Source organism: Strigops habroptila, chromosome 1 (assembly GCF_004027225.2).
Source record: "Strigops habroptila isolate Jane chromosome 1, bStrHab1.2.pri, whole genome shotgun sequence".
NCBI lineage: Eukaryota > Metazoa > Chordata > Aves > Psittaciformes > Psittacidae > Strigops > Strigops habroptila.
This window is the reverse complement of record NC_044277.2, coordinates 125,954,662-125,976,145: the sequence shown is the minus strand read 5'-3', so window position 1 is coordinate 125,976,145 and position 21,484 is coordinate 125,954,662. Positions and strand designations below refer to the sequence as shown.

The 21,484-nt window shown below is 36.1% G+C and overlaps 1 protein-coding gene across 6 annotated transcripts in view; it reads left to right on the top strand.

Moving 5' to 3' along the window:
* THSD7A (thrombospondin type 1 domain containing 7A) overlaps nt 1-21,484 on the top strand; it is a 269,899-nt gene that overhangs the window by 90,346 nt on the left and 158,069 nt on the right. Inside the window, exon 1 of one of the 6 annotated variants that reach the window (XM_030494617.2) lies at nt 16,258-16,333. The exons of the other annotated variants lie outside the window; for them this stretch is intronic. The gene's annotated coding sequence lies outside the window, so the exon portion shown is untranslated. Of the gene's footprint in view, nt 1-16,257; nt 16,334-21,484 lie in introns of those variants that run through there. 6 annotated transcript variants of the gene reach the window in all.

Genomic DNA, 21,484 nt, shown 5'->3' with positions numbered 1-21,484 from the left:
ACAAAACCACATTGTTTCAGTGGAGGGCCTTGTATTTTTATAACTAAGTTGCCACAGAGTGATACAGTATCAGTTTGATATGATGCACAGTTTTCTTAAATGTTTTGAATTCTAAGCACAGTACAGATAGATGAGAAATGAAACATTCAGACTAGTTCTTTAAAACACAGTAAGTTTTTTGTATATACAGAGGTTTTAATGAGATTTCAAATCTATCATCTATGGGTTCTTTTTTTCCTTCTTTTTGCTTTATTTGGTAGAGATGATAGTTTTTAGGTCCCCGTCCCAATTTCTCATATGACTCTTCATATCCTAGCCCTTTTCTGTCTCAGTGGGGTAGTGGATGTTGTACGAGATGTTTGTTCCCATGACCTGGGTCTGTATTAGCTGTCTGTTGAATAACTGCTCAGTATTCTGGAGAAGAAACATGTGCTCTTACTGCCATAGGCAGTAAGAAATAGTGCAGCAAGATATAGTGGTTCACCTTTTTGTGATGGTGTATTAATGCACTTCCAAAGAGAAAAATTAGACACAAAGACAGTCTTATTTATCTTGTACTGTCAACACCTAAGAATTTTTATCAAAGATGAATTGAAATTAGAAGACAAAGTTTTTCTTTTGTTAATGGTATTCTAATCTGTAGATTATGAACCCTGAATATGAGTCACACCATGATGGTAATGCAAAACTTGATTTTAATATTCAGCTGCACTCCATAGAGACATTTGGTGTTTCAGAAGTCATTTACTGCTGTTTCTTTAGAGCCTACAGCCTTGAAGATGACCTGGAATGCTAGATTAGGAAATTGATAAAGCTGTCAGGAGTTTGCTGTGCTCTACTTCTCAGGTTACAAGCTGCTTTTTCACATACAGTGCTCATGATATCATCAAATATGTGACATTAAGAGATTACACCCTTCTTCTCACTTCAGAAGAAGGTGAGAAACTTTTATTGTAAGCTTCATAAGCAAAATGTGACACATATCTACACAGTCTTTTAACAGGAATTTTTGCCTTTTTCCTAATTCTATTTCATTTAATAATTATGTGTTTTCCCTTTTTACCATGGTCAAGAGAGAAGCAAATCTGAATGTTTCTATCAGGACATTTAGTGCAAATGTATTCTCTCACTATACAGATCATAATAACGGTGTATTTCTGTGGGATTTTCTCCATTGTGAATATAAAATTTCTAGGTTCAACCTTATACGCATTTAGCTCCCATGACTTTAATGTCATGACTCAAGGTTACACTTCAACAAGTGCTTACCATGAGTTCTGGAACATAAGAATCATGAGGTAGAAAAACCAGCAGTATTTTCCCCCAACATAATTTTTAGGTGTTTACAGAGAAGATACTTAGTATTTTTTTATTTTAACTAGAAAATGAAGGCTTGAGATTAAAAAATATAGAAATGTAACTTCATGTTTATTGGATAAAAAGGGGGAAATGTTCTCCCCGAGACATTCCTGGATGAGTTTATTGCAATTTAAATTTGTATTTTATGCTAAAATTTAATCTTTAATGTGTTATGATCTTATTTCCTTTTCAGGAGATTCTTAGCTATTAGGTAGATTAGCCTTTTATGCTTTAGTTAAGGAATAACGCCTAATCCCTTGAATTAAAAGGAATGGGAAGCAGAAGATGAAACTGAGCTAGGTGGCACTTCATTTCCTCTTGTTTTGGAAGAATTTTTAGAAAAGGCTGCTTCTGTATCCTTCAGAAATATGGGTGCCTGTTAGAATTGATTCTGAGCATAGTGCCAGTGTAGTTTTAACAAGCAGACCCAGTAATATGGATACATGAGTTTTGGATTAACATAATCCTTTAATTTTTCAGTTGTAATGAAGGATGCATTCTTTGCGTGACAGGGAAATTTTAATGTGGCTTTTTGTTAGTTCCTATAATTACTATACATTTGTATTTGATGATTCAAGATCTTGTTTAGGAGTCTGGTTTATGTGCACAAGCCATTCCTGTCTCCTTTTTGCATTCACTAAGACCATTAATTTCTATCAAATTGAAGTAGTGAAAATGCTGCTTACTCATGTGGTTCTTGCCCCCTCTAAGGTCCTTTGGTTATATGGGAAAAAGAATTTAAATTTCAGTGCAATACAGGCAAAAAGGAATTTTCTTCTTGTGGTACCAAAGGAATCTCTGAAAGTTAAATTCAAGTATAACTCCTGTCATTTTGAAATCTGGTAGATGAGTACCCTTGGCTTGGCTGTTGGCAACAGTTTTGTGTTTAAACAAGCCTTTCATTGGTATTCCATTTTTAAAGCAGAGAATGTCAAGTGTGTTCAAAAATAACTGGTCTCAAGAAGTTTCAAACTCAGAATATATTGTTTTAAACCTCCTGAATGGAAAAGCTTTCAAACTGACATTTGCTTCATGGTAGCTGCTTGTGAGAGATGCAATTCAGTATGGTTTCAAGCTTCTGCTTTTATGTGCCTTGATAGAAGTGTATCAATCTTCAGTGCTAATAAAGATACAGAAATTGTTCCTAGTAGTATAAAAGCAGTGCCCATTGTAATTTTAGAGGTCATGCATGTGCAATGCTTTTTGATGAATTAGTAATCAAGTGATTATTTTTTGATAACTTTGCTTAGTCTTTATTTTTGTGGAGTTTTAAGATGTTTTTATTTTTCCAATATAGTATTCTTATGTAGCTTTTCAGTACAACATGGGAAGGTAAACAGTCTTTCTACTGCAGGGATAGAGGGCCGAGCAAAATATAAAATGAGCGTATGACCATTCTTTCAGTTCTAAGACTGCCTGCAGTTTCAGTGCCATCCATCTATTGACAGTAGCTAATAAGTCATTTTTGTAGTTTGTTTACAAACAAGAAATAGGGTAAGGCATTTGGGAATGCAATTCTTTCTTCTTGGGCCAGTGCAATCAAGAGTTTCTTAGTTTGAAAATTATTAGAGTCTATTTTGTTACTACTGATGTGCTTGTAAGAACGCATTTCATCATGGCCAGGTGCTTCTGTGTTTTAGAATATTTTTAAATACTTTGTGGTCATTAAGTATAAGCAGCCTCTTGGAAATACCTGTATTGTTATACTGATGCTATAGAATTACTTACTGTAGTTTTCATTGATGAAAGATCTTTTCTTTCTGTTTCTCACTGTCAGGATTTCTGACATCCTGACAGATTATTGTGATTTAGCAGATGGCCTTGGGCTCGATCCTTAATCAGTGAACTCAAGCTGAAGGGTTCATTCTTAGTTATGGACTAACAGTGGGACAGATGGATTCACCCTGGTCAGTGAAGTTGCTATATAGAGCGCTCTTTGGAGCAGTAAATGTTGCTGTGAAATACAGCTAGCACCACTGTCAATTTGGATTGTTGTGCTTCAGTTTTAATCTAATGTAAGCCACTCATTTTTGAAATAAAAAACAAACCAGTTTTACTCCAGTTGTTACTAAAGCCCTTTACAATGTTAAAGGGAAGCTCAACTAATTTCTAGTTAACCTTATGTAAGAAAAGGTGAGCACCTGAGAACAAATAAGGAAACAGAAATGTAGGTAACTAATTTCAACTTAGTTACCTATTGTGTAGTATTGCTTGTAGATAACTATTTTTTATGAACATATAAAGACTGTTTAAAAATGCATTCTTGAAAGTTGACTGTCACAAAATTATATTTTAAAAAATAATTTATTTCTATATGCTAAGTTCTTGAGTACAAAAGAGTTTTGTTGGGGTTTGGCTTTTTTTGAGAAGCCTATATGTTACAGCTGTCAATACAATGGTTGTTTATAAGTGAAGCCCACAGTACTATTAATACTGCTTTATCGGCATGTTGTTTTCATACAATATGTTCTCTTCGTGTCAGAGTACTCTGCCATTAATTCAGTGGATTTTGTGACAGGTTGTTATAACTGCATCTCAGAATATAGAGATAAAATCATGATCTCTATAAATATATATATCTGTCAACCAGAGCTAGCTGCTTGTCTTAAACTCTAAAGTAACCTTCCTTCCTGCCAGTTTTTTAGAAGTTCACATTTTGTGCTTTGTTAGAAACAAGATTTCTAGGAAACAGAGAAAAAACTAACATTTTACTGATCAAACCTGTTTTTTCTTGAGTGTTTCTTTTTTAATACTGTGATACTTTCAAGTATGAGCCTTAATTTCATCAGCATAGATTTTGAGTGTAAATTAGAAGGGGAAAAAAGAGTCACTTATGTTGTCAGGTTCTGTATATCCTGAAGTAATCCATCTTTCTTCAAAGTTTCTGCTGCTGTTTGTTTCCTAGAGGGCTGGCTGTCCCTGTTTGGAAGCATAACGTTAAATTATACTCTTGACTCACTTCTGGCATTTAGAAATAATATTGTTTTATATAATTAAAAAGAATAATTAAGAGATTCTAAAAATAATTTCAAATGTAAAATACAGCATTTACATGAGCCTTCATTTCTGTTATTTTGGGCAATCTTCCCTAAGCAAGGACTTATTAATGGTAAATAATGTTGCTTTGCTTAAATGTTACTATCAAATGGTATAGTTAGACCTTAATATCATAGGTGAGGAATCTCATGCTAGGAATAAAGCTAACTACTTCACAGCAAAGTAGACTAATTATTGGTGATAAAGTGGACTAATTATTAGTAACGGTTGGATTTCAACTCCTTTTGTCTTCTCCCGAAGTATGGTGTTTTGGATATTCAGTGTTTTGAACTGCATTAGAAAAATACGCCATATGGTGTTGCTTGTCTTTCCTGATTGATTGGATGTAACACCAGCTGTTACTTTGCAGATTCCTGAGTAGACAGTATAGATTTCATCTGTAAGTGCTCGAGCATTCACTTTCACATGCATTTTCAGCATGGATTGTCTGAAAATTAGATTATGATTTATCTGAAAATATGAAAGGGATCTAAATAGTGATATTGTTTAAAAGTAAGTGCAATTTCAGTTAGCGGTTTAAAACTTTATATGCAAAATAAAAGCACAGCATAGTGTGGCTTTTTTGTAATGCAGAGAGTTTTATTTTGCAAAGTTGTACATGTAGAAATAATTAACAGTATTTCTTAAAAATTATAAATAACTCTCTATGGAGTCAGTTTACATGTATCACGTTTCAGTGTAATATAAATGACTACATTGAATAAACATTTCATGCTTGAACTTTTCTCATTTATGGGGATTTTTAGAGTTACTGAACTGGTTTAATTTCGTTAAAATAATGAATTAATGTTGTTTCAACAATATAAACTCTTGGTTATGACAAAAGCTAAAAGGCTTTTCTTAACACTTACGAGTTTGATAGTAACTGGATTAAAATAACCATGAAACAGTTTTCTGTATCAGACGTTGGATAGTATTTGTATTTATGTATTTAAAGTTTCCAGTAAATATTTCATCTATAGCATCTTGCTTATTGTGAAAACAGAGTCAGCAGAACTGACCAGTGATTTTGCAGTGCTGGGAAGAGCAGAGTGTTCCCAGAGTGACTGCAAGAGCACCCAAAATCATCTGGTGCAGAAGTTCAAGTCCAAGGTTAAAGGAAAGAGTTTGTACTTTGAAGTTGTAGCATATAGGATGGTGTTTATAGTACTGTGGAAAAGACTATACTCTATTATCAGCTTGTTAGTGTCCTTCTGTTCCCCCAAACTGCTGGATGAGAACCCTTCTTCCCTTCAGGTGTTTATGCAGTGGCCTTTGCTGTAACTGCCTTACAGGGACATGCAAGTTCCTTGACTGCTCTACATCCACTATTGGATGGGTGAATGGTTTCTAACATTCATAGTAATTCTAGTTGGATGGGTTATTGATGAAATTGCTGTTCAGATCTGATGACAATTTAATACAGTACATGATAAGTGAACTGAGTGACCTTTGCTGCAATTGATGTTGGCCTTTCTCCCTGTTAAGTGACCATCTAATTTAGCTAACTTATAGGAAGTACTCTGATCGCTGAATAAACTGTCTTGGACAAAGATATCCACCATTCATCTTGAAAAGGTTGAGTGGGCACTAGTAATCAGAAAAGGTCAAAAAGCCTGATTTAATATTGTTTAAATCTAGTGCTCTTTTTCAGAAGTAAATGTACATGATGTAACCAAGTGTCTAACTCCGGTATTGTTTAGTCTGGTAGAGGCAAACCAGTGGTGTAGAAGACTGTTTTAAGAGTGTCACCCAGACTGTAAGTCTGTAAGTGCTAGACAGAACAAAATAAAAGTTTTATGTTTTCCTTCGATTTTTACAGTTGTGTAATTATTTAGTTTTATCATAAGGTTGCATGGGACCTTTAATATACGTGTATTTAGTATTTCCTAGAACCAGACTCAAATGCTTATCTTTAGGGAAAATTGGTAGATATTGATCAGTTAAAATGGGATACTTCATTTATACAGGATATTTTTCTAAGAGTTTCTGCTGTTGCAGAACTTGGTGCATTCAAATGACTAACTACCACTTCTATGCTGAAACACAGAACAGGGAGAAATGAAGAGCAATTGATCTGCATGTTTTTCTTCAACATATATTGATTTAATCTATGAAGATTATTTTCTGTTTGATAGTTTTGAATTTAGCAGGAGATGAACACAGTGATTTTTGTTCTCTCCTGCTGTCACTGTTGACCTGATCACATTGCTGCATTATTTGTGATATGTACATACAGAGTGCACAGGAATTTACTGTTTACTTAGAATATCATATAGAATGAGCTTTAGCTCTAAGTACTAATCATGGCTGTTAAGATTTTTGGAAGGTTAGCACAGTGACACTAACATTTAAAGGGATGCAAACATCGTTTCAGAGTTTTGTAAGACACCCAGGCTGTCTTAACATGAGTGTATTTACACCTCTTCAGTCTAGACACCCAAGTTACCTTGCTAGTTCCTTTCGAAGTTAGTCTGTTTGAACAATAAGTAGGGATGTTGAATTACTTCAAATCATTTAGGTAATCTAGTAAGCATTTATCAATTTATTTTTTTTTTTATTACTTAATCAGGTAAAGTTCAATGTGTGGGTGGAGTCATGCATTTCATTCTTAAGAGAGAAGTAGCAGTACGTTTATTGACATAAAACAGCAATTTTACAAAGTTGGTAGTAAATGTGACAGTTCTTTAACAAGATTCAGTGGCGAGGTACACTTGTTTATTTACTGCATAGAAGACAGCATCAGACAAAACTGTCAGGGAGGCCATCCCATTGAGTCATGAGGATGAGAAAGAACCCTCTTTCATTCTAAACATTCTAAACATTCATCTGTTGTGGCAAGGAATCCCTCAACCTTGAGGAGTAACCTTGAGAGGTGACCCTGCTCAAGGGGAGATGCTGGTTACAGCCTACTGCTGTGCAGAACAGCTCAACAGGCCCTGGGATATCCACTATTTATGGAGTAAGATAATTGACTCATAGTCATATTTTCATACCCACTACAGAAGATAGTTTCTTCTTGGCTTGGGTCAGACCTTGACCAGTTCTATGGTTAGGGGGTTGCGTTGCTTGGATTTGATCTTGGCTATTGTGTTATTGTGTATTGGTGGTTATCATTTAAGCAGAGTTACGGGAAATAAAGGTCAGGTTGCGGGGTGGGAGGAGCACACTGTGACAGTTTCTCATAACATTGATGCACTGTTGCAGAGAAGGGCTATACTTACATAGTTGTGAGATTTAAGTCTTCTTTGGATTGTCCTAAATTGACCTTTATTGACCCTGCAAGTAAAAATATAGCCACCTCAATTTCTTGTCCTTATTTTGGTTAATGATGAGACACAAACACAGGACATTTTAGTCTGTGTGTTAGCATGTTTTACTTTTACCTTTACTCTTTGCATAGGACTGTGGTAATTATTCCAGTGTGTCTACACACGTGTGTATACGTGTGTGTTTACGCAGTGCACAGTGTGACTTGATTGTAGTTTCATTATGAGCTTGTTAACAGCTAGGTTAAAAAGAGTGTGTAGACTGGTTGTTAATTAGTTCCCATCAGTAAAATTATTAGCACAGTAGGTCAGAATTACTCTTGCCAAATGAAAGCTTCGATAATCAGTACTGTATTTGGGTCAGAGACCAATCTGGTCATAAATACTGTGACTGCTTGAGACTGGAGGGCACAGGGCCAGAGTCAGCAGCATCACAAAGCTGGTGATGTAGAATTCCTTCTCTATCACTGATAAAACTAGATGCTGAACATTAGTAGTAGGTTGGTTTTTTTTGAGTTTTTGCTGATGCTGTGGAATATTGTCCATTGTCAGTAATAATGTTCAAGCATGAGACAGCAGCTTGCATAATGAATTGTCACCATAGGAGATGTGTGAATGGAGATGTGTTTTTTTTCTTTTGAAATACTGAGCTAATAAGGATCCTATCACAGGAGATAGTAGTTAACAGTTAAAATGCTAGAAATAGCTCCCAAGTTAACTAATCTGTCTGAATTCATACTTAATTCAAATGGAAATAATCTATTACATTACACTTCTGTGTTCTGAATCTCTACAGGGCGTCTTGAATGATGAAGTGTATTTTGCAAAGAAAGTCAACAAGACTGAGAAACTGTCATACTGATTTGTCTTTTAAATGTCTGTTTATGCAATTCACCTAAAAGGACAGAAGAAAAATTAGTCTGGGGACAGCTGATATCTTAGAAAATGGATCAAGAACTTTCCTACTTTAGAAAGGACAGCTATAGTATTGCTCCATTCCTTAAGCTGTGTGAAAATACCTTAGTTCCAAAGAAGAACCACTGTCATACATAATATTGGCTACGAGAATGATTAAGGCTCTGGAGCATCTCTCATATGAGGAAAGGCTGGAGGAGCTGGGCCTCTTCAGCCTGCAGAAGAGAAGGCTTGGGAGGGATCTGATCAATGTATGTAAGTATCTGAAGGGATGGTGTCAAGAGATTGGGGCCAGGCTCTTAGTGGTGCCAGGCAGTAGGATGAAAAGCAGCAGGCAGAAACTAAAACACAGGAGGTTCCACCTGAACACGAGGAAGAACTTCGTTACTGTGAGAGTGACTGAGCACTAGAGTGGGTTGCCGAGAGAGGTTGTGGGGTCTCCTTCCCTCGACATATTCAAGAGCTGTCTGACATAATCCTAAGCAATGTGCTCTAGGTGACCCTGCTTGAGCAGGGAGGTTGGACTGCCTGACCTCTGGTGGTGCCTTCCAACCTCAAGCATTCTGTGATTCCGTAATATATCATTTCCATCAAGGTTGTTTTCTTTTTGAACATTACATGTGTACTCACAAGAGAACAGTTGGGCATCTACTGTAATAACCTGAAACAAAAAGGTATGGTTCCCTTTCCTATAGGGAAAGAAATTGTGAGTCAAGTTACATGCTAGGAAATATTGTTGATAGTAATTTTCTGGAAAGCAAAAGCATATGCTAGGTACAAGTAGGTAATTCAAGGAAATACTTCCCTGTTGAAAATGCACTGTTAGGGTTTCCCCCCCCCCCACCTATTTATTAAAAAATGAGCTAGTATTTTTCCAATGTTAAAAATACCATATGAGTATTTATTAAAATATGCTTCTTGTGAACCTGTCTGCGTATATTTTGTTTATTACACTAGACCAGAAATTTTAAAGGTGATGTGACTTCCAAATTTTTCCTCTTGCTACTCCTAGGTGAGACACCCTACTGCTTGTATGTCAGTGCAACATCACTGTTTTGTTTTGAAAACAGAGAATTTTTATTGCATTTAGTATTACTCACTTTAGAAGAAGAATATTTCTGTGTACTTATTTTTATCCCTCTAGCACTCTGTATAGAATTATATACAATTCAGATTTCTATTTGCTTTTTATATTTCCCTTAAAAAATAGGTGAATGAGACAAAACAATTGGTACCATTTTCCAGGTGAGTGTCAATAAAGGTTTCTTTTTGATCTACTAATATCATAGCAGTGTGGCAACTTCAGACTACTTTTGGCATATTAATAGTTTGTAAAAGGATACAGTAGAAGATCTTTTGAGAAATTATAAGCTCTGTCTAAATTAACTGTAGGTCCACAAACATTTGAGGCTGTTTCGTAATGAGTTAAACATCATAGATGATGAACCAACATATGTCAGTATTTAAACAGAAAACTGTGCTGTTACGTGTTCAATTTTCTGTGCATTTTTTCTTTCTTATAAATAAAAGTTCTTTGGAAAGAACTTTTCTTTGGCCAGTGTTCACTGTTTTATTTGGGGTTTCCAGTTTGCATTCATAGCAGTATTTTTTATAAGGCTTAAAAAGTGACACTAAAAATAATGGGAAAGTAATGATTGTTTTGGTGCTCTTTGGTTTGCTTTTGTAAGTTAAAGCCGGATGTTCCAATGACAGTGCTTTATTCTCAGCTTTTGCTCCAAAACAAAACAAAAAAAAAAAAAAAGAGAAAATAAGGTATCTTCAGATGTTTGCGCATTACTGTTTTACCCACATATCTAAATCTCTTAAATTTTGTATTTTTTAGTTCCAGTGTATAATCCTAACACTCTAGGAGTTTTTTCTTCCCCATTTATCAGTAATTTGCTGCAGTCTTGGAGCAGTATTAATGACATTTAGGATAACATTAATGACTAAATTAGAATGTTTTAATTTCATACTATATTTTCTCAATTGCTGTATATATGTCTTCATTAACTGGTCTAGAATATACAAATGTGTTGTTTAGGAGACTTCATCTTCTAGTCCTCTAAGATCTTATGTTTATAAGGTCACACTCTTCTAGAGCTGTCATGATCTGCTCTCTGATATAGGCTTGCGCTGCCCTGCTTCTTGACCTTGCTTTTGTTACCTCTAGCTTTTCTTTGTCCCCCTTATCATAGCGCTGAAGGTGTACTCTGCAGTTTTCACCCTCAAGGTCTTGTGGTGCTGGTGCTTCTTTCCACTCTGTAAAGCTTCATTACTCTGTCAGAGAGCAGCTTAGTGTTGAATGGCAAATGTGTATTACTCCTTTGTTCTGTGGTTGTTTTTTTACCCTCTGTTAGTGGTAATAATCAAGCCAAGGTCTCTGAAAGGGCAGAGTTTTGTGCCCTGTGTCAAAGGGCTTGTGGAATTACTTTTAGCAAGTGTACCTTCTTAGTTGTCATTCTCACATTCATCTTATTGCTCATTGTATGACTGAAATAACCTAGTAAAATGAGAAATGTCTGGTTATTAGTGATATGGGATAGAGACATAGAACTCCAACACACCAGTTTGCGTCCAGCCGTTGTAAAACCCCAAATCTCAGAACTGCTGTAATTCTTTCAGTTTTTCACACGCAAGCTTGGCCAGGACTTTGGTAAAGGATTACTCTAATAATGAGTGGTACTGGGAAAAATAGCATATACTGTAAAATTAATGCGTGCATAGTATAGCAATAATACACACATGTTCGTATCCCTAAATATCTCTTTGTAAATGTTTCCATAATGTTGTTTTAAACTTGTCTAGCCCTAATGCTGCTCCTCAAGTAACAGTATTTAGTAAGTTAATTTTTTTTTGTCATGTTGGAATTAAATACTTAAGGTCAAAGAACTTCGAATACATATTAAGTGAATTCTTAGCCAAAAATAAAAGTATAACTTCATAGTGGGCTATGTTTTTGCATGTCAGATCTCAAACCAGTATTTGGGTTTGACTTTCATTTCAATTTTCATGAGAATGTGCTAAGAGGGAGAAGCCCCAGAATGGAACAGTCATGGATATTCCATGCCCTGTGTTTCCTTGATGCTGATTTCCTTGATGTTTCTCTTTCCTTCTCTAAAGCCCATGCTTCTTATGGCACGTGTTTCTAGAAAACTGACTCTGTTGTCATCCTTTTCACTAATTTTGGACTTAGTTGCTTTAAATAATCAAATGCACAGTTTAAATTTGAAAGAAAAGTGGAAGCTTTAGAGACCAAAATGTGCCTAAAAATGTGTAGATGTGAATATCCAGGGAGAAAAACAACAAATTACTGTCCTCACTGAGAGGAACCAGATAAATGGCTGTTATATGTACTGGCCACACTTCTATATTGTTTACTAGTTTTATATCAGTTCTTCTTCACTGTCTATTAATTCAACTGGAATAAATTACCCTAAATTCACTGTTTGCATCTAATACTTTTTCATATTTCTAATACTCTTTCATATTTATTCTCAGTGGCCTAGGTCAAAATTGTAGCCAGTGTTTTGGGTCCTTCCCTGATGCCCAACCTGTGATGCTGCAAACCAGCACTTGAGAGAGGAGTCTTACTGTCCATGCCCTCTGCCCATACTTAGAAGTGGTGCTGGCTGTTGAATGAGCATCGTACCGTGGGCTCTGGCTAATCTGTGCTGTTTTGGCTAAGAAATCCTGCCAAAGAAATCCTGCCTTTGGCTGTGGTGCCTCTGCTGCCTGCATTGTCCAGAGCACCCCTCTCTGTCTCTCTCTCCCTCCCTCTCCTCCTTCCTTCCTTTCCTCCCTGAGCCATTGTATAATAGTCTGTGTAACACTACCAAATTTGCAGGCTGTGATAAGAAGCTGCTGATAGAAGGCATTAGCCAAGTTTTTAAATAGTTATAGTGGGCACTCGGCAATCTTTGAACAGAGTGGGAGAGCCCTGTCAGGGAATATTGCATACTTTGGTGTGATGTGTAAATTGCTGCTTCTCAGAGAGAAAAACTTCCTTTGTGCTGTAGTTGTTGCCCCCAGCTCTAGTACCTGCTTACAGAAATCATAGGATTTATTGAGACATTGCAAGTAACTGCTAGAAGACTTCTGGCAGCAATGGCATGACATCTCCCCCTATCCCACCTTCTCAAAATCTAAACTTTACTTAGGGTGCAACTGGTGGTAGAGACACAAATGACTGTAGTGGCAAGTGATCTGCTTTGTTAGACACTTGGTATGTTTGTACAAGATATATCTTCCCTTCTGATTTTAAGGTAGAATTTGGTGATATTCAGTAACTGTAAACGGGATTTTGGCATTCTGCATTTCTACAAATACACAGCAATGTACAGGATGTATGAAAAATGCTGTCAAAACCTGTTCATGCTAATCAAACATGTAGAGCTGAGAAAGAGGGTTGAGAAGATATTTGACTTTAAAGTCTGAGCAACCTATAAAATACTTCTTAATACCAAATGCATTATGTAATGCTATGCTTTCAGCTTTGAAATTTTTTAATTACAAACCTCTTTTGCGTCACCACAGGATGACCTGAACCAGACATCCAAAAGCTTGAATGTAATGTGAAACCAGTAATATTTAATATATGCAGAACTACGAGACAGTTCTCCTAGTTCCGCATATATTACCGTCTCTATGGCTATGGAGAGGGTCAGAAGTGGGACAAAATAAAGCATTTGATTGCTACAAGATAATCGTTGGATACAAAGGAAAACAGGAATTGAGAGATACGAAAAAAGAGCAGAAAGAGAATGAGGAGGGTTAAAAAATAAAAAGTCTAATGAAAAATTTAGTATGTGTTCTATTGACCCCTCAGGATGCTAGAGTTGCTTTGCTCTGACAGGTACAGAAAAAAGGGATGAATTCTCCAGGTTTATCATCAAGGTTGCCTCTAAATCCAGCTCTTGACACTGTGACTTGGCCTGTGTATGAAACACACTCTTATGATGCTATACAGAAATATATATGAAATATGCATAATATATTATACATATTATGTATATCACCTATGTACACACACAGCAGCACTTAATGATTTTGGGTTCCTGACCAGTGCATTAGCCTTTGCTTGTAATTCATCAGCTGTCAGTGTTATAATTCTTCTCTCTGGTCATATATCTTTCTCATTTGTTTGTTTTGGATTGGACAAATTTAATTGCAAGCTTTGTGGTTTGAAAGATCTGTTATATTTAGTCAAGCATTCAATCAAATTTTTCTTTTTAAAGAGATGTATGTAGGTGTCACTTGTGTCTTTGACTTTGTTCCTTTAATATTCTGTACTGTGACAACATCTCATTTATCCTGGTAGTCTGAATTTTGGCTTGTGTCAGCCATCACTCTTGTGTTGAACAGATAGGATTGCCTGTTACTGTCAAACCTCTCTACAATACTTAGTAATATGAGCTCTTATCAGGCTACAGAAAAAGCTCGGCTGGTATGACTTTTGTTTTACAAAGCTCAGTATTTTAATTTCTGACTCAAACTATATTGTGGTGGAGGTTCCAACGTTTGCAATGTATTCTTTCTTAATATCCGAACACGCAGTTCTAGGAAGCAAAGTCATATCACAGTAGAAAATTGAACTAGAAGGGTCTTTTAGTTCAGCCTTGGCAAGATTAATTTATCTTAAACCTGTATTAGTAGAGGTTTCATGGGCAATCTAATAATATGTTAACAGCTTTGCTATTGAGTCTTTTGCTTTGTAATGTTTTCATTTACTAATGTCTAAATTAAGTTTCCAGAAAGCAAAATAAATTCATTATTTATGTTATTCCCTGTGGACAGTTTTTTACTTTCTATGAAGTAAACTTTTCCTCTGTGAAGTCTGTACAGTAGGATTTTGGGGTTGGTTTTTTTGTTTTGGGGTTGGGTTTTTTTTGGTTTTTTTTTTTTGTTTGTTTGTTTGTTTGGTTTGGGGTTTTTTTCCTATTGCCCTTGTTATTCTTACTCTTTTGATTCTGTCCAATCACTCTGGTAAAGAAAGTCCTATCTAGGACAAGCTTTACTTACACAAGGTAATTTGATTTATATTTCTAAAGGCAGCTGATGAAATAACTCTGTCCAGAAAGCCAAAGAAATAATTCTGAGACATTTCAGAACAAAATAATTGCAGTCCCACCTTTAGAAATATCTTTCCCAAGGAAACATAAGCAATGTCTGAATTTTATTCCCTTTGGTAAACACATTTCATCAGCTTCCTTGTAGGCTTGTCAAACTTGTTGCAATTAGACTGTTTATGGTACTGATCTTTCTTTCTCCCTCTGGGTGAAAATTCACAGCAGTTTAACAAAAGTTGTGGGTTTGGCTGCCTGAACTAAAATTTTGTCTCTATCTGCTTTCTGGAAAAAATAAATAAAGTGTGATGTGGAGTAAAACCGATCCAAGACGTTATTAGTAAGAAAACAATACCAAACATAGCATTCCTGATTGCTTAAAATGGAACCAAAGCCAGGCCAAGTCACAGTGTCAAGAGCTGGATTTAGTGGCAACCTTGATGATAAACCTTGCTCCCTCTCATCCCCCTCTGGCATGTTTTGACTTTATATTTCCTCAAACTGCCTCTCCAAAACAAAAATCTAGAAAAAATGTGAAGGGCAAAAGCAAACTTTTGTTGTTTTTATCTTCCAGTTGATTCTGATCCTCCTACTTGTCTGGTAAAGGATGAAAATGAATGAAGATAATTTTAGGAAGCTATCAGTATACCTTTTTGTCTGAACTAAGAGTCTTGTGTGTAATGCTGTGTAAAAGCAAAAGATGATCATAGAATCATAGACTGGTTAGGGTTGGAAGAGACCTTACAGATCATCTAGTTCCACCCCCCTGCCATGGGCAGGGACACTTTCCGCAACACCAGGTTGCTCAAAGCCCCGTCCAACCTGGTCTTGAACACTGCCAGGGATGGGGCAGCCACAGCTTCTCTGGGCAACCTGTGCCAATGCCTCACCACCCTCATAGTGTGATCTTTTGTTACTGCAGACATCTGACTCCAACAAGGCACAACTGATAGGAAAATAAAACTGGGGTGGGGAGAGAGACCAGTACATGATCTGGATAATGCTGCTGGCCAAGGGGAGAAGAGTGGCATAAGCAGAAACGAGAAACCATTCTCCTTGCTTGCTGGAAAATGAACCTTTTCAATACTTTGTCTTTCACTTTCTAATCTACCTTCTGTGGAGATGCCCAGCAATCCAAAACATGAAAATAAAGTTTATGACACAGAAAAAGTGGAGCAAATGACAGATGACTATGGGGAGCTTCCTCATTTTAAATCTCAAAAATTTCATCTTTCAATTAATTTGTACAGTTAGCATTGTGCTTGATTACTGACTATTGTATCCATCAGTGCTATAAATATATTGGTCAGATTTCATAGTAATTATCAGAACAGAAATAGTGAATAAATACAGCTATCATAGTATTTTAAGTCACAGTACATGATAATTTCTAATAGTAATGTAAGTTATCTAATTCCACAAATTATAAAAGACATGGAATATACTTACTAGAACGAGTTGGGCACTTGACTGAGGGAAAAATTATCAGTATTATCAGAAAGTTGCATTCTCTGAAGAATGTATTTTGAGCAGCGTGATTTACTGTGAACATAAATAAGCAGGATAATGCTGTCATTATAGCAATTAAATAATACTGATTTTTTTTTTCGACAGCTGACTGGAAGGAGAAATACCACCTTGAATGAATTGTTTCCATTCTGCAGCCTGAACTGCTACTTAGATATGAAGGTGATAAATCACTGACTGAAACAACAACAGAGATCCTTATTAATAACAACCTTCAGCTCTTTTTGCAGTCACTCCAAGTGCAAATGACACTTGGGGTAGAAGTGTTGGGTTTTTTTTTTTTCTAAATCGTAAATATGCTTTTTTCTAGCTAAGAAATTTGCCAAGATTGAGGGGAGCCTTTGGATGCCAGATTGAAGTTCAGTGGTTTGGTTTCTTCCCCCTGCCTCTCCCAAAACAGACCCACATCTGCAATCAGAAGTCCAAGGAAAAGCTGGAAAATAGGCAGAAGGCAGATTCCTAAATAAGTCTCTTTTTTTTTTATTATTTTTTTTTTATTAAACTTTTATGAGTTATTTATAAGCATATTCAGTCTTACCTTTGTCTTCTGGTGAAGCTTTTCTAACCTTTTAATTTTGAGTTTGCTACTTTGAGAGACCTCTTTCTTAAGAGCAACACCTGTAAGCCAGGCACAATACTAGAAAATGTCTGAGGTATATTGGCATTAGTATTTTAATTTGGAATAGGAGTGTGTTTTTTGCATGGAATTATGCATTGTTGTCCATTTACCATGCTTTCTTTCACACTGTAAACCAGTATGCACAAATTAGTTTCCTTTGGGTGAAACCAAACTGAATGATGTTCTTTGTAAGTGAAGTTGATCTGTCTCCTACTCCTAAGTGAAATTTGATCTATGGGCCCATATCAGATCTGGCCCCTGAAAAAAGGTGATTGCTGTTGCTAATTTGATGTTACTTGTTTGGGAAATTCAGTGCTACCCTGACAGTATACAGGTAGAGTGTATAGGACTGGCATGGGGAATTCTGTGACTACTATAGAGTAGTCTAGCTTCCGAGATGTTCCTTGCCACTTGCAAAAATCTGCATGCCTCCTATATATGTATAAAAATATAAATCATGCTTACTGGAGGACACATGACTTCCCTCTTCAGTAGGCCCGAGTCAGTCTCTTGTATTTGCCATATGACTGTGATTACAAAAGCGTATCATCAGAGTGTGTAGACTTTTTATGATCATTTTCCGCCTTTCCTATGTGGAACTCAAACATGGCTTACTGTCGAAAAGAATATGTTATTTCTACTACAAATTTGATTTTAGGTGCCTCTTTGGAATTAATTTTTTACAGACCAGTGTAAAGAAGGTGGGAACCAGTCTTTCTAATAGAACAGTTCATTCACTAGAAACATATGTACCTGTAGTTGACCTGAAAGCATACGTAAATCGGGGGCAGCTCTGGGAAACAGGTTTTATTGTCTGAAAACTGTTAATAGAAATTACAAAATGGTTCCGGGTTGTTGATTTTTAGGTAGAGAATCTAGTCTTGTAATTTCTGTAGTATAGCATAATGAAGTAAAGACTACCACAGCTAATGTCCATGCATGAATGCAAACAGTATTTAATTTGTATTAAATGTTTTTTAGTAAAAATAACCCTGCAGGTACAGAGTGTTGTTATTCACCTGAAGATGCTCAGGTGAATAACAAGAAGAAAAGGCGGGTGACACACCGAACGGTCCTCAAGGTTCTGAAGGTGCTGTGGGTTGAAATTGTTCAGTGTCAAGCAGCCTTCCTCATGTAGTGTCATTTGTAAATACAGTGCTGTATGCATCAGTCCCTGGAGTACTGTGCTTGATACTGAGCACCAGCTACAACTCAGGCTACTGAGTCTGGGAGCCAGCAGCCCAGCCGGTTTTCAAACAATCTAGCAGTTTTTCCAGTCTTCCTCTTATTAATGAGAATGCTGTGAGATTCAGCATCAAAAGCCTTCTTGAAGTCAAATTATATTGCACTGCTTTCTCCTCATGTGCAGGACTGATCTGGCGTTGGTCAATCTATTTTGAACATTCATGGTGCTGTCTTACTGTCCTTTATGTATTTGTGAGTGGTTTCCAAGAAGACTTGCTTCATGACCTTACCAGTGACTCTGCTGGGGCTGGCCTGGCCTGTGCGTCCCTGGGTCTGCCCAACTGATAGCATGCCTGCATGTATCTCATAAATGTGCAACAAGTAGTCTGGCTTGCTGTAACATGAAGGAATCTCCTGCTGGTGTAAAAGGAACACGTGTGCTTTTCTGCTTATTCTTTCAAATACTCGGATATTCCTTTTTTTAAAAAATTCAAATGCTGCAAAAGCAATGACGAAAAGGGGTGCACCACTCTAGCCACCGACAGCCAAGCACATGTGCTCGAGGTGAAGTGCAGCAGTACTTTGCTTGAGGGAAGTCTTCACACAGGGGTTATAATTTGGCCAGTGTAGATTTATGGTATCTGGGCATGAACCACATGCTTCCCCTGATATTAATGAGTAAACTCTTCATGACTGTTGGAAAAGGTAAACTTTATTCCAGCCAGCTCTGTTGGTGCACTCTGTTATAAACTTTTTGTCATGCTATTTGCTACAGAAGTGTCATTTTCATATTGGTGATCTTTGAGTTAATATTGCAAGTGGAAAAAATGCTTTCAGAAGTAAAGTGATTGTTTAAGCATCTCTTGTGCTGCATGAATAAATGTACTGACCATGTGATACTGCCTGATGCAGTTACATCATAACAAAGAAAGAGCCCAGCCTTTTTAGAGCTCAAATTGTCTAGGCTGATGTCATTCAAAGTGAATTGTGATTGGTTTTGAAAAGCAAATTGGATCCAGTGTTTACATAAAAATCTGACTTTGCTAAAATAGTAAGTGTATCAGTGCTTACAAAAGGGAGCACTGTGAATGAAAGGTGATGAACCCAGTTAAACTATGCATATTTAAATAGTATCAGTAATCCCTTGTGGTATCAAAAATTCTTTCCTCTTGAACCTGAAATTTTATGTATAACCAGCACTGGGACAATTCTATGAAGTCTATTTTCTGAATATCATCATAGTCAATGCCAATTTAAGACTATTTGGAGCAAAAGGATAGAAAGGGGAATCATTAACACACATACACAGAAATCAGTCTATGGTATCTGTTTGCCAGCTGACCTCAGGCCAAAATAGATTGAAGATCAAAAGTAGTCAAACGGGAAATTCTCTGTCATTATGACATGCTTCAACATGTCTTCTATTATGTGAGTAATGAACCTTTAATTTTGGATTAGTGTGTTTATAGTTGCAGCTTGATGTTTGATTCACAATTATACATGGTTTTGATAAGCAGAGATTGTTTAGATTGAGAAGCAACTGTGAAATGTTCATTACGAATATAAATATTATTTCAGTTCCAGGTACAGAGAAACAGAAATAGATTTTCAAAACTGGATGGTTAATCTTAATCTAAAACCAGCAGTAAAATATTAATAGCATTAAAAAAGTTGCTTTCAACCATCTGGTGGAAATTATTCCCTGTAATGTTTAGGTTTGTAATGTAAATTGTCATTTTGTCCAGTTCATTTACCTGTTGAGAGATTTGAGCGATATGTAGCAGAATGTTATATTATATAATTTATTAACAAATTATCAGTGAAGATGAGAATGAATGGTTTTTAGTCAGACATTTACAGGAAATATTTCTTAAGCTTTATAGTTAACCATAGACTTTGGAATATTGAAAATGATGAAATTAAGTGCTAAGTTTTTTCCCACAGTAACTGTTTCTGGTAGCGATAACTGTTTATTTATTTTGGTGATCTTTCATTTTGCTTGGTGTCTTAGCATTTTAAAATATGGTCAGCTACTAGTGACAGAGAAATAACAAGCAAGTTCTTAGCTAGTCTTATGGTTAAACAGTGCCACAATATTTTAATTTTACTTTGTTGTTTTCTGTAGTTATATTGGCCAGTTTTAATAATTAAATATGTCAATGAGAGGGTTTTTTTCAGCTTTCTTCTGTAAGCAGAAAACATGTCTTTTGAACATTTTAGTTAATACTTTAGAAGATGGATGTTTCTAAAGTGTAAGGCTGTATGTGTTTTGGTGTAGTTATTAGAAGTTCTGCCTTGTTTTGGGTTGCGCTTCTGCTCTCCTTCTTGCCCTTCCAAGTCATTTGTTGCTCATATATAACACTTTCCCACCCCTAGTTTCAAAACTGAAAATACCAACCTACCACTAACTCCCCCCCCCCCATCCAACTGAAAATAGACAAACAAAAATCTGAGTTTTAAATTCAGCAAATATGTATGTCATTCGCTTATGGCATATATCCCCTTAATTTCATGAAAGTCAGTGCCAAGTTTAAGTAGCAAAGTATCTGGCCCATTAACTTACCCCAGAGAGGTGTCATGGGAGGGTCAGGATTAGATATCATAATGTGGATATGCACCATTGAAAAGCCATTTTTTTTAACATGTTTAGTGAGCATCTAATAGGAACACCAGCTGTAGATAATGTGTTGTCCTCTTGTGATATGTATCTTAGAGAGGATTTGTGCTTTTTGGTTATGTGGATGTAATGTAGAAAAGTGCTGATAGTAACATTTCCTTTTGAAAAGTCATTAATATAGAATAGAAATTTCTTACCTCTCTCATTTTTATTTTTATATACAATTAATTCTGCCTACACTGATTATTTTAGAATTTCCTTTAAAAAACCCAAAACTTCGTCTTTTGTTTTCTTCATTCTGTTAACTATTTTGTCTCAAAACCACATGAACTTTTCATACGCCTAGCATTACAGAAAGCTGCAAATGAAATACCTGAAATTCAAGAGCAAAACTACTTTACCTTTGTATCTTGGACATATTTTACTATTAATAACAACATGAACTTTCTTTGCTGCTCTTTAAATAAATAGCTGCATTGCACTAAAAAAGCATGAAAGGGAAATAATGTGAATTGCTATCTGTTGTAGTACAGAAAAAATAAAAGGAAAAGATGAAGACAAGCTCTTCTTTGCCAAGTTGCATTTTCACAGAGCAAGTAATCATATCTTGACTGGAATAAGTAATTCTGTCATGTCTTACATTTCTTCAGAGCAGAACACCTGAGATGCCCTGAAGTGTCTCCATAGACACTCTAAGTAAATTGGTGAAATAAAAAGCCAAATACTTTGCAAGAGAGTAAACAAATTAACCAGTTTTGCTCCAAACTTGAAAGTGATCATACTATAATACCAGCATCTTGTTTTCACATACAGCTGCCTGTAAGTCCTGGTGATCTGTGATGCCACTGTCATAAAGGACATACACAATAAGACTTCGAGGTTATATTGCAGT